Source organism: Scyliorhinus torazame, chromosome 5, assembly GCF_047496885.1.
Source record: "Scyliorhinus torazame isolate Kashiwa2021f chromosome 5, sScyTor2.1, whole genome shotgun sequence".
NCBI lineage: Eukaryota > Metazoa > Chordata > Chondrichthyes > Carcharhiniformes > Scyliorhinidae > Scyliorhinus > Scyliorhinus torazame.
In genome coordinates, this window is record NC_092711.1 from 291,726,735 (window position 1) to 291,737,062 (window position 10,328).

The following is a 10,328-nucleotide window of genomic DNA, read 5'->3' on the forward strand; positions in this document are numbered from 1 at the left end:
TCTTCGAGACAGGATCTACTCCCATTTGGAAGCAAATGGACGTATTAGTGAGAGGCAGCACGGTTTTGTGAAGGGGAGGTCGTGTCTCACTAACTTGATCGAGTTTTTCGAGGAGGTCACTAAGATGATTGATGCAGGTAGGGCAGTAGATGTTGTCTATATGGACTTCAGTAAGGCCTTTGACAAGGTCCCTCATGGTAGACTAGTACAAAAGGTGAAGTCACACGGGATCAGGGGTGAACTGGCAAGGTGGATACAGAACTGGCTAGGCCATAGAAGGCAGAGGGTAGCAATGGAGGGATGCTTTTCTAATTGGAGGGCTGTGACCAGTGGTGTTCCACAGGGATCAGTGCTGGGACCTTTGCTCTTTGTAGTATATATAAATGATTTGGAGGAAAATGTAACTGGTCTGATTAGTAAGTTTGCAGACGACACAAAGGTTGGTGGAATTGCGGATAGCGATGAGGACTGTCTGAGGATACAGCAGGATTTAGATTGTCTGGAGACTTGGGCGGAGAGATGGCAGATGGAGTTTAACCTGGACAAATGTGAGGTAATGCATTTTGGAAGGGCTAATGCAGGTAGGGAATATACAGTGAATGGTAGAACCCTCAAGAGTATTGAAAGTCAAAGAGATCTAGGAGTACAGGTCCACAGATCACTGAAAGGGGCTACACAGGTGGAGAAGGTAGTCAAGAAGGCATACGGCATGCTTGCCTTCATTGGCCGGGGCATTGAGTATAAGAATTGGCAAGTCATGTTGCAGCTGTATAGAACCTTAGTTAGGCCACACTTGGAGTATAGTGTTCAATTCTGGTCGCCACACTACCAGAAGGATGTGGAGGCTTTAGAGAGGGTGCAGAAGAGATTTACCAGAATGTTGCCTGGTATGGAGGGCATAAGCTATGAGGAGCGATTGAATAAACTCGGTTTGTTCTCACTGGAACGAAGGAGGTTGAGGGGCGACCTGATAGAGGTATACAAAATTATGAGGGGCATAGACAGAGTGGATAGTCAGAGGCTTTTCCCCAGGGTAGAGGGGTCAATTACTAGGGGGCATAGGTTTAAGGTGAGAGGGGCAAAGTTTAGAGTAGATGTACGAGGCAAGTTTTTTACGCAGAGGGTAGTGGGTGCCTGGAACTCACTACCGGAGGAGGTAGTGGAGGCAGGGACGATAGGGACATTTAAGGGGCATCTTGACAAATATATGAATAGGATGGGAATAGAAGGATACGGACCCAGGAAGTGTAGAAGATTGTAGTTTAGTCGGGCAGTATGGTCGGCACGGGCTTGGAGGGCCGAAGGGCCTGTTCCTGTGCTGTACATTTCTTTGTTCTTTGTTCTTTGAATTAGGTTCCGCAGCGATGCTCTCCTTGTCTGGTCGAAAGTACAGAAAAAGGAAATTAAAACAGGGCTCATCCGGGATTTGAACCCGGGACCTCTCGCACCCTAAGCGAGAATCATACCCCTAGACCAACGAGCCGATGCAAGAATGTATTGCGGTTATTCCATTTTTAGTATTATGCTGCTATGTTAATATTCCTGCAATCTGTATTTTCTAATGAAATGCACCTAGTTTTGTTGAGTGAAATTGGCTGGTGTTGGCGGGAGAGGGTTAACTGATTTCCCTTGGCAGGGAAGCAAAATACTGTTCTTCCCCGAATCCAGCGAACACCACGAAATGTGATCAAGTTTATTATTTAAATTACAGTCGGTAAAGAATGTTTTGGGATTGTGATTGAATCTTTCCCATGTGAACAATTGGTGCATGTAGCTGGGGACAGAGAGCAGTGTGCTGCATTTGTACTGTCTCCTCAGCAGCTCCTCAACCTAGGACTTGCTATCACTGCAGCAGCTCCCAGTGCCCTGAAACACCACCGTGCTCAGTCTGTGGGGCAGCTCCCCAAAACCAGATGCTGCTGCTGCAAGTCCAACCCCAAACCACTTTTAAAAATTTAACTGGGGTTTTCACTGATTATGCGGGGGGTGGGGGGGGTGGAGACGACAGCACCAGAACATTAATACTGTCCCCGGGACTGAGAGTGCGGCGCAGAGTGTATTACAAAACAACACAAAGCTAATGTTTCCAATGTTGCTGGAGTTAGTATCATTTTAACAATGCAGCGTTGAGCCCGGAAATAGGTATGCGGGACCCGGACAGTGAGTGCTGCAAAGCTGCAAGCTTGCAGCAAGAATCCCGTTCTGTTGACATTGTAGTACCGTTAACTTTAGCACTGCAATACACTTTTCAGGTCGGCTCGTTGGTCTAGGGGCATGATTCTCGGTTTGGGTCCGAGAGGTCCCGGGTTCAAATCCCGGACGAGCCCTTATTTTTAGAATTAATCTTCCAATAATTATTTTCAAGGGGCCTTTCCGAAAGAAAAAGACAAGAAAAGCAAGGGCTGTTGGGGATTTGAACCTAACATTCATCATACTGTAAGCCCGCACGTTACCCCTAGACCAACACAGTCAGCACATCATCATGCAGACTCGACTTTAGTCCCTCAGGGGATTTGTCCTTCTATTGTTACATTGTAGTGATTGTTCTGCAATGTTGGGCTCAGCGCTGGCGATGGGCTTCCTTCTGTGTTGTAATAATTCTAAGATTTGTTTCTATTACCGTTCAATCTGAATTTAACGCCTTGTGATAACACTGCAGTAAACTATTGGTGTTTATTCATGTAATGGTGAGACATTTCTGCACAACAATTAAAACTCGGAGCGGCACTTTGTTATGCAGCGCCTGTCACACTGGCATGTATTTTAACCGCTTTGTCATTTTAATGTTAAATTGCAACTGCGTGGATTTTAATGTAACCCCACTTTCGCTCCTTTCTTTTTCAAATGCATGTTTAATTTGCTTCCCCCCCCCCCCCCCCTGTTTTAAGATGCAAGGTACATACAGTACAGTATTTTTTTGTAATTTCTGGAAACACTTGAGCAGAATCTGTTGACTTTGAGGAGAAATGTTGAAGTGACGTTTCAAGGCGGCAACCTTTGATCAGACCCAGGTCAGCCGAATTTGACAGCTCGTTTTCCCATCCCCACTCTTGTTATGTAGTAATTTGTGTTCTGCAACATAGCAGGCCCCTTACTCCATACCCTATCCAAGTTGTAGTTATTCAACTTATTACTGAAACAATTTATCAACTTTACAATTAAGGAAACATTAAAAAAAATATAAGAGAAAACTGAGGTTCATTAACTGATTGATAATATCCACATTCATGTATAAAATTGGTCAATTTTCCCAAAATGAACATCACGTTGATGAACACCTGAGGGGGCATTCATACGAATGTAGTACTGGTTACTGGGTGGCACGGTAGCACAGTGGTTAGCACTGTTGCTTCACAGCACCAGGGACCCGGCTTGGTCACCGTCTGTGCAGAGTCTGTACGTTCTCCCCGCGTCTCCGTGGGTTTCCTCCAGGTGCTCGGGTTTCATCCCACAGTCCAAAGACGTGCGGGTTAGGTCAATAGGTCACACTAAATTGCCCCGTAGTGTCTAAAAATTAGGTGGGGTTGCTGGGTTACGGGGATGGGTTGAAGGTATGGAGGCTGAGGTAGGGTGCTCTTTCAGGGCCGGTGTAGACTCAATGGGCCGAATGGCCTCCTTCTGCACTGTAAATTCTATAACTATCTATGGTGACTAGCAACTGCACTGTGAATGCAGCCCAAATCTCAAGTGAAGCTCTTGAAATCATTGGGATAATGTGGAATTAAACTCTCTGGGAGAGATGTAAACTCACCTCATTACACCTGATTTACATTTAGTATGAGTGTTAAATGGTTTTTAGCTTTGGACCAATAATAAACGTATGGAATGTGAGTTTACCATAATAAAGAACAATAGACAAGCACTGCAGCCTCACAGCACCAGGACTCGGGTTTGATTCCAACCTTGCATGACTGTGTGGAGTTTGCACGTTCTCCCCGTGTCTGCGTGGATTTCCTCCGTGTGCTCCACTTTTTTCCCACAGTCCAAACATGTGCAGGTTAGGTTACCATGCTAAATTGCCCCTCAGTATCCAAAGGTTGGGTGAGATTATGGGGTTACAGGGATAGGAGGGTCTTTTGGAGGGTCGGTGTACACTCAATGGGCTGAATGCCCTCCTTCTGCACTGTGGGAATTCTATGAAGCCGCTGAGTGACCCGGCATCAAAATAATGACTACTGTCCGTACACATTGATTCTGTCAGGGACTATGAGTCTCATAATCCAACCTCCTGTATCAGAAAAAGCAGAGTAATAGCTTCAATGTGCCTTGAAACACACGACAACTTTACATAGTGCCTTTAACATAGGAAAATGTCCCAAGGTGCCTCATAGGAATGTGGTCAGATGTAACTTGACACCAAGCCTTAGGGAGGATAAATTGGAATGGGTGAATAAAATGTGGTTGGAGGGGTAGGTTTTACGATAGATCAAAGTGGAAAGAGAGAGATGGAGAAGCAGAGAGGTTTAGGGAGGGAACCTCGAGCTCCGGATCTGCACAGCTGAAAGCACAGATGTCAATGTTGAGGTGATAGGGGTGAGGGATAAGCAGGATCAGAGTTGGAGGTGCATAGAGTTCTTGAAGGATGTTACAAATATAGGGAGGGGTAAGACAATGGAGTGATCTGAACTTGAGGATAAGAACGTTTTAAAATCAAGGTGTAGCTGGACCAGGAGCAAATGTAGATCAGTAAACGCGTAGTGATGGGTAAGAGGAACCTGATGCACGTTTGGATATGGGCAGCAGTTTTGAAGGTGGAAGATGCAATGCCAGGCAATAGAGAAGATGGATGTAAAATGCAACAGCGCGGGTTTTACCGGTAGATCTGCTAAGGAGGGGTGAACTTTTCCCTGTAACATCCTAAAATATTGTATTACAGAGGTGGAAGCTGATGGTCTTTGTGATGGAGCGGGTAAAGAGGGAGAAGCCCAACTCAGGTCAAATAATATTCTGAAGTTGATAAACCCTGGTCCTACTGTTTAATTTGCTGAGTTTACTCCTTTTTGGTGTTTACCTTCTCTTTATTTCCTTCCCACCTTCAAAACCCTCTTCTTCAGTTGTGCCTTCACTTACTAAGCTTCCCATTATACTATTCCTTCCAACCTGCTTAGCATCCACTCTTTTATTTTCCCAGAGTTATAAAGAATGCATTTTTATTCATTCAAGGGATATGGGTGTTGCTGACTATGCCAGCAATGATTGCCCATCCCTAATTACCCTTGAGAAGGTGGTGGTGAGCTGCCTTTTTGAACCACTGCAGTCTATGAGGTGTAGGTACACCCACTGTGATATTAGGGAGGGAGTTCCAGGATTTTGATCCAGCGACAGTGAAGAAACGGCGACCTATTTCCACATCAGTATGGTGGCTTTGTATATAACGAGCATTGGAAAAAATGTATGTTCTTCCAAATCTATAAGATCTCTAGTCGGCCACTCCATTTTGTGCTTAAAAGTCCACTTACTTCCTGTCTTTCTTCAAAATCAGTCCTATGACAGTGGCAATCAGTCCCACAGTATCAAAAGCTTAAATATTTGTCTTGGGTATCATTGAGTACACTGCACGCTGATGGTATGATCTGATCAAAGTATTGTACAGTTTAAGCATATATGCCCATGCCTCTGACCTTTCATACTGACTTCCTCATTCCTGTTAAGTCCCTCATGCTACTGCTGCACATTTTTCCAGCTGTATTTCTCAGTGCACTGTCCACCCTTCCAAGCTAACTCTGGTCTTTTTTTTCTGTGTCTCCCCTTCTTCTAATTCACTATGGAGGCCGAGCCTTCACTTTGATTCACTAGAATCCCTTTGTAAATGGTTCCAGTTTACCACAGTTCTCTTCAGAATCTTCCCAACCAAATGCTGTTGGCCTCCAACCCCAACGCATTCCCCATATTTCTGTTTGAGCTGATGGAAATTTCTGTCATCCAATCTCTCCTTTCGCATCCCAGCAGGCGTTCCCCCTCCATTGCTACGAATGTAATGTTTATTATGTATTTCGTACCATTGGGATCTCAAAGGTATTTTCAGATGATCCAGCTGAAGAATGTTCCTGGTGCTATAACTGTGTACTCAGCCTAGAGGGCGCTATATTCCTGAATTAATCAAATACAATGAGGCCCCCTGAAAATAGGAAATTAGACTTTGAACAAAGACTAGAACAAAAGGTGAATGTGTATGCTTTTTAAAAGTGCAGAGAATTTAAAAAGTAGCCTTCCGAGGTCTGTAAAATTGCTTCCAGAAATTATTCCCACAATAGAAGTTGACTCTGACTAACCCATTTCCCCTTCTGCACCAAGGACTGAACACAAGTCAGTATATACAATGACCTCCATGAGGCATGGTCATTTATCTAGACGCATTAATATTACATTATTAATATTCCCACCCAGAGACCTGGCAGAAGCTATTACTACCCAAACGCTGCTAGTTCAGAAATAGTCTTGACTGTATTCATCTTTAACAAGTAAAAGTAAGGATGTACACTGAAGATGCACGTCAGAAGATAAGATGGACTCGACAATCCATCAATTTTACAACAGAGTAGGGCAGCACGGTGGTGCAGTGGGTAGCACTGCTACCTCATGGCGCCGAGGTCCCAGGTTTGATCCCAGCTCGGGGTCACTGTCCGTGTGAAGTTTCCACATTCTCCCCGTGTCTGCGTGGGTTTTGCCCCCACAACCCAAAGATGTACAGGCTAGGTGAATTGGCCACACTAAATTTCCCCTTAATTGGAAAAATGAATTGGAGACTCCAAATCTTAAAAACAAATTTACGACAGAGTGAGAATATCTAAAGTACAGAAACATGCAGCACTGGTGGACTTAGAAATTACTGAATACAGATGGGAGGAAGCGCCTGTGATTTATTTGTTGCAGTCCAAATAGCACTTTTGTTCTTAAATTTACAGAAAGTGCCATTCAATTGGTCCTGAAAGGGAACTGCCCCAGGGTCTATCGATAAAGCATCATCCGCTATGGTGGTAGGCAGGATCGGGTCGTAGTGACCAAGGTGTCGGTGGAGAGCAACATCCTCCTGATAAGAGTGAACACATGCTTTTATTGGAGCCCCAATGCCTCGCATTTTCTTTCCTGAGCAGGTGTCTCAATGTGCCAAGTAAGGCAAAACTTCACCAGATGGTTTATCATCATAGGCGACGCTGGAGTTCGGGGAATTGGTGGGGAAGTCGGTGATCACCTTGGTTTTGTGTGCGTCTGCTGTGACATTTTTATTGCTAACAATGTGGCCCAGGAAGTGGATGGAAGCTTTGGTAAACTCATATTTATCATTCAACATCAGCCTTGCCTCTTGCAGATGCTCCTAGACTGCTGAGAGCCTTTTGTCATGTCCTTCCAGCGTGATTCTGTGAACCAAGATATTGTACTAGTGGCAAATGGTTCCCTGAAGACCCAGCAGGATATCTGACATCATGCATTGGAATATCTCCGGTGCCAATGCAATCCCAAAGAGCAGGAGGTTGAAGCAAAATCTTCCAAAAGGGATAATACATTTAGTTTCAGAGGAGGGAGTCCTCATTGAGGGGAAGCGGCCAGAACCCGCTGTTAGTGTCTGGTCTAGATAATACTGTGCTCCATGAAAGCTTTGGTCCATTGAGGGGCCTGGGATGGAACTCCCGGGTTATGCCCTTGCTAAGCTGTAAGAGGTCGATGCAGATACGGAGAGGCTCATTCAGGTTTTGGTCTGGGACTATCCCCTGAGCACCATGTGGCGGTTGCTTGACTGGGGAAATGACTCCCGTGTTGAGCTTGTTGTTCAGCTGTCGCCATACATTCTCCTTGAGGGACTTTTTGTGGAATGAAGAGGCATTCTGACTTGGCATCACCACTGAGAGTGGCCCTTCATCCAGCCCTACTGCTCTACCCCCCCCCCCCCCCCCCCCCCACCCCCCGACACCCCTCTCCCCCACTCCAGTCCTGTGACGAGCTTTGGAAACTCTTGTCTGTATTTGGAGCCAGGCCCTTGTCGGTTGATTGAGCAAGAGGTTAAGCTCGATACAGGCATTGCAGCTTTACAGAGCATAGTCCTGATTGTGAACCACAAAGAGGGCTGTTTGGATTGTTTTTTTTGTTCTTGTCCCACAGAGTGGTCTGCAGGGTGCCCTTTCCTGGAAGGTGGAGTTCTGGCATGTGGAGCGGAGTGACCACTGTTTGAAGTTTGAGGTCTTTTAGCCATGGATCATTGTCTGACATGACTATCATGCTGGCTTAAAATCTAATTTAAAATTAGTTAGATGACCATTTACCAGGATGTCAGCATTCCAAAATGAAGTGCCATATTCATTGATCACCTCCAAGGAGCATGACCGTGGGTCTTCTGGATTTTTGGTCTCAACCGCGTGGATGACCTTTGGCCTACCTGTGAGGTGCTGGGATTTTGTCTTGCACAGTAGTGTCGCAGTCAGTTCAAGTAGAAGTATTGGGCAGTGCCCGCAGGACACTGATATTTCCTAATGAGGGTGCTTTGTATCGCACAGCCGGTAAGGTGACTGTGCTGGGCGGCTGAGGAACTGCTTTTCCTTGACCTGGATGGTCTCTGTGTTTCTGTGACCTGATGGGGTGGACCTAATGTTGGTTTTCACCCCAAGTAGTGTTCACTCTGCTTAGGGTGGTCCTGTGTTGTTCACCCATCTCACACAGGGTTGTCCTGTGTAAGATAGTTTCTATCTTACAGGTCTTCAGAATCTTTCCTGAAGCCTGGAGAAATTCTGTCCCATAAATTATATCCCTCCAGTGACTCCAATTCTGTGACTGGGATTGGAAATGGCTGAATCCCAATGGAGCCTTGAGTGTGAAATTGTGATCCATTTTGAAGATTTTCAGAAGTGTGAGTACATCTATCGCTGGCCCTTCATCCAACCCGACTGCTCCACCCTCACAACAGTATAAATGTCACCCTATTTCCAGTCTTCTTTAGCTTTGATGAAGAGTCTTCCAGACTTGAAATGTTCGCTCTCTTCTCTCTCCACAAATGCTGTCAGACCTGCTGAGATTTTCCAGCATTTTCTGTTTTTCTCTCCATATATCTGTCCTTTTCTAGACTGACCCTGGAACTGGCTCTGGGTCATGTTCCTCTTACATTGGTAATGTCGCCATAGTCCCAGATGACCATAGGCTCCTTTCCCCTTTGAGGGGGAGAGCTGACTGGTGGTGGTTTAACCTGAGGATCACCACACCTCAGGTCAGGCGAGGGGCAAGTTTGAGAAGGCGGGGCCTTCATGAATAACCTCAGCCTGTACAGGAATTGAACCCATGCTGCTGGCCTTGCTCTGCATCACCAACCAGCTGTCTAGCCAACTGCACTAAATCGGCCGCTTCTTACATCACTGTGTGGGCAGTACTGTACTCAGTCCTACATTAACCCTATACGCACCAGACCCTACCACAACACCTGAGGCAGTGTCCAATCAGAGATGGATTAGTGCCCAAGGAATGGAGTTTGTGGCTGAAGCTGAAGACAATGGCATCAGTCTTCCTCATGTTTCATTGGAAGAAATATTGGGTCGCCTCGGACTGGATGTGGTAAGAGCAATTTGACAACAAATAGACGCTGGAGAAATCGAGAGAGAGTTAGTGATGAGGTAGAGCTGGGTGTCATCAATGTACACACGGAATGTAACGTGTTATCAGATGATGTTGGCAAAGCATTAACTTACCTCTTCCTCTTTTAGTTGTTGATCAACCTGTTCATTTCAGACATTTTCTATTTTTAAAACCTTAAGGCACATGAGGTTTGCTATTTATGTTGGCCATAATGGTGCATGAATACTTTGCATGTTTTTATGATATTCCTCTGTGCAATATTGTAACAATGATGTTGACCTGTTAAAATAGCAGAGAAGAGTCATGTGAGCACACTGATCATTCATCTGCTATTTCGGCAACTGTGTATCTTGCTCTTTTGTCCTGTTAGGTAAAATAAACCTTTTTACGTGTATGATTTTAAAGAATCTAGATGCCACAAAATCAGAAATAGTCATCAGCACTCTGGAGGATCTGACTGACTGTCCAGTCTGAAGTTGACAAAATTCATATTGATTGATAGTCTGACTGAGTACATTTCCTCACATCTTCTCAAACCAGAGAATGTGAGCTTCCTTTCCACAGTGCCTGCACTGTAGCAAAGGAGCTCTCGTCACAGCCTTCATTATCCCTGCTACACACAACCTCCCCACACCATTCACGGCCATCCAACTCACTCCCTCAGGCTGAAACAGACCTTCAATTTCACAGCATTCATTTTTATATATCTATTATGAAGTTCACATTCACTGTCTATACTCTCACACGAAGAATGGCATTTGGGACACCTATCA

At 45.2% G+C, this 10,328-nt stretch overlaps 2 non-coding genes across 2 annotated transcripts; one reads left to right on the forward strand and one right to left on the reverse strand.

Moving 5' to 3' along the window:
- Positions 1-1,411: 1,411 nt before the first annotated feature.
- trnap-agg (transfer RNA proline (anticodon AGG)) lies at positions 1,412-1,483 on the reverse strand. The gene has a single exon. It is a non-coding gene; the product is annotated as a tRNA-Pro (tRNA).
- A 772-nt stretch (positions 1,484-2,255) lies between these two features.
- On the forward strand, positions 2,256-2,327 carry trnap-ugg (transfer RNA proline (anticodon UGG)). The gene has a single exon. It is a non-coding gene; the product is annotated as a tRNA-Pro (tRNA).
- The last annotated feature ends 8,001 nt before the right edge of the window (positions 2,328-10,328 follow it).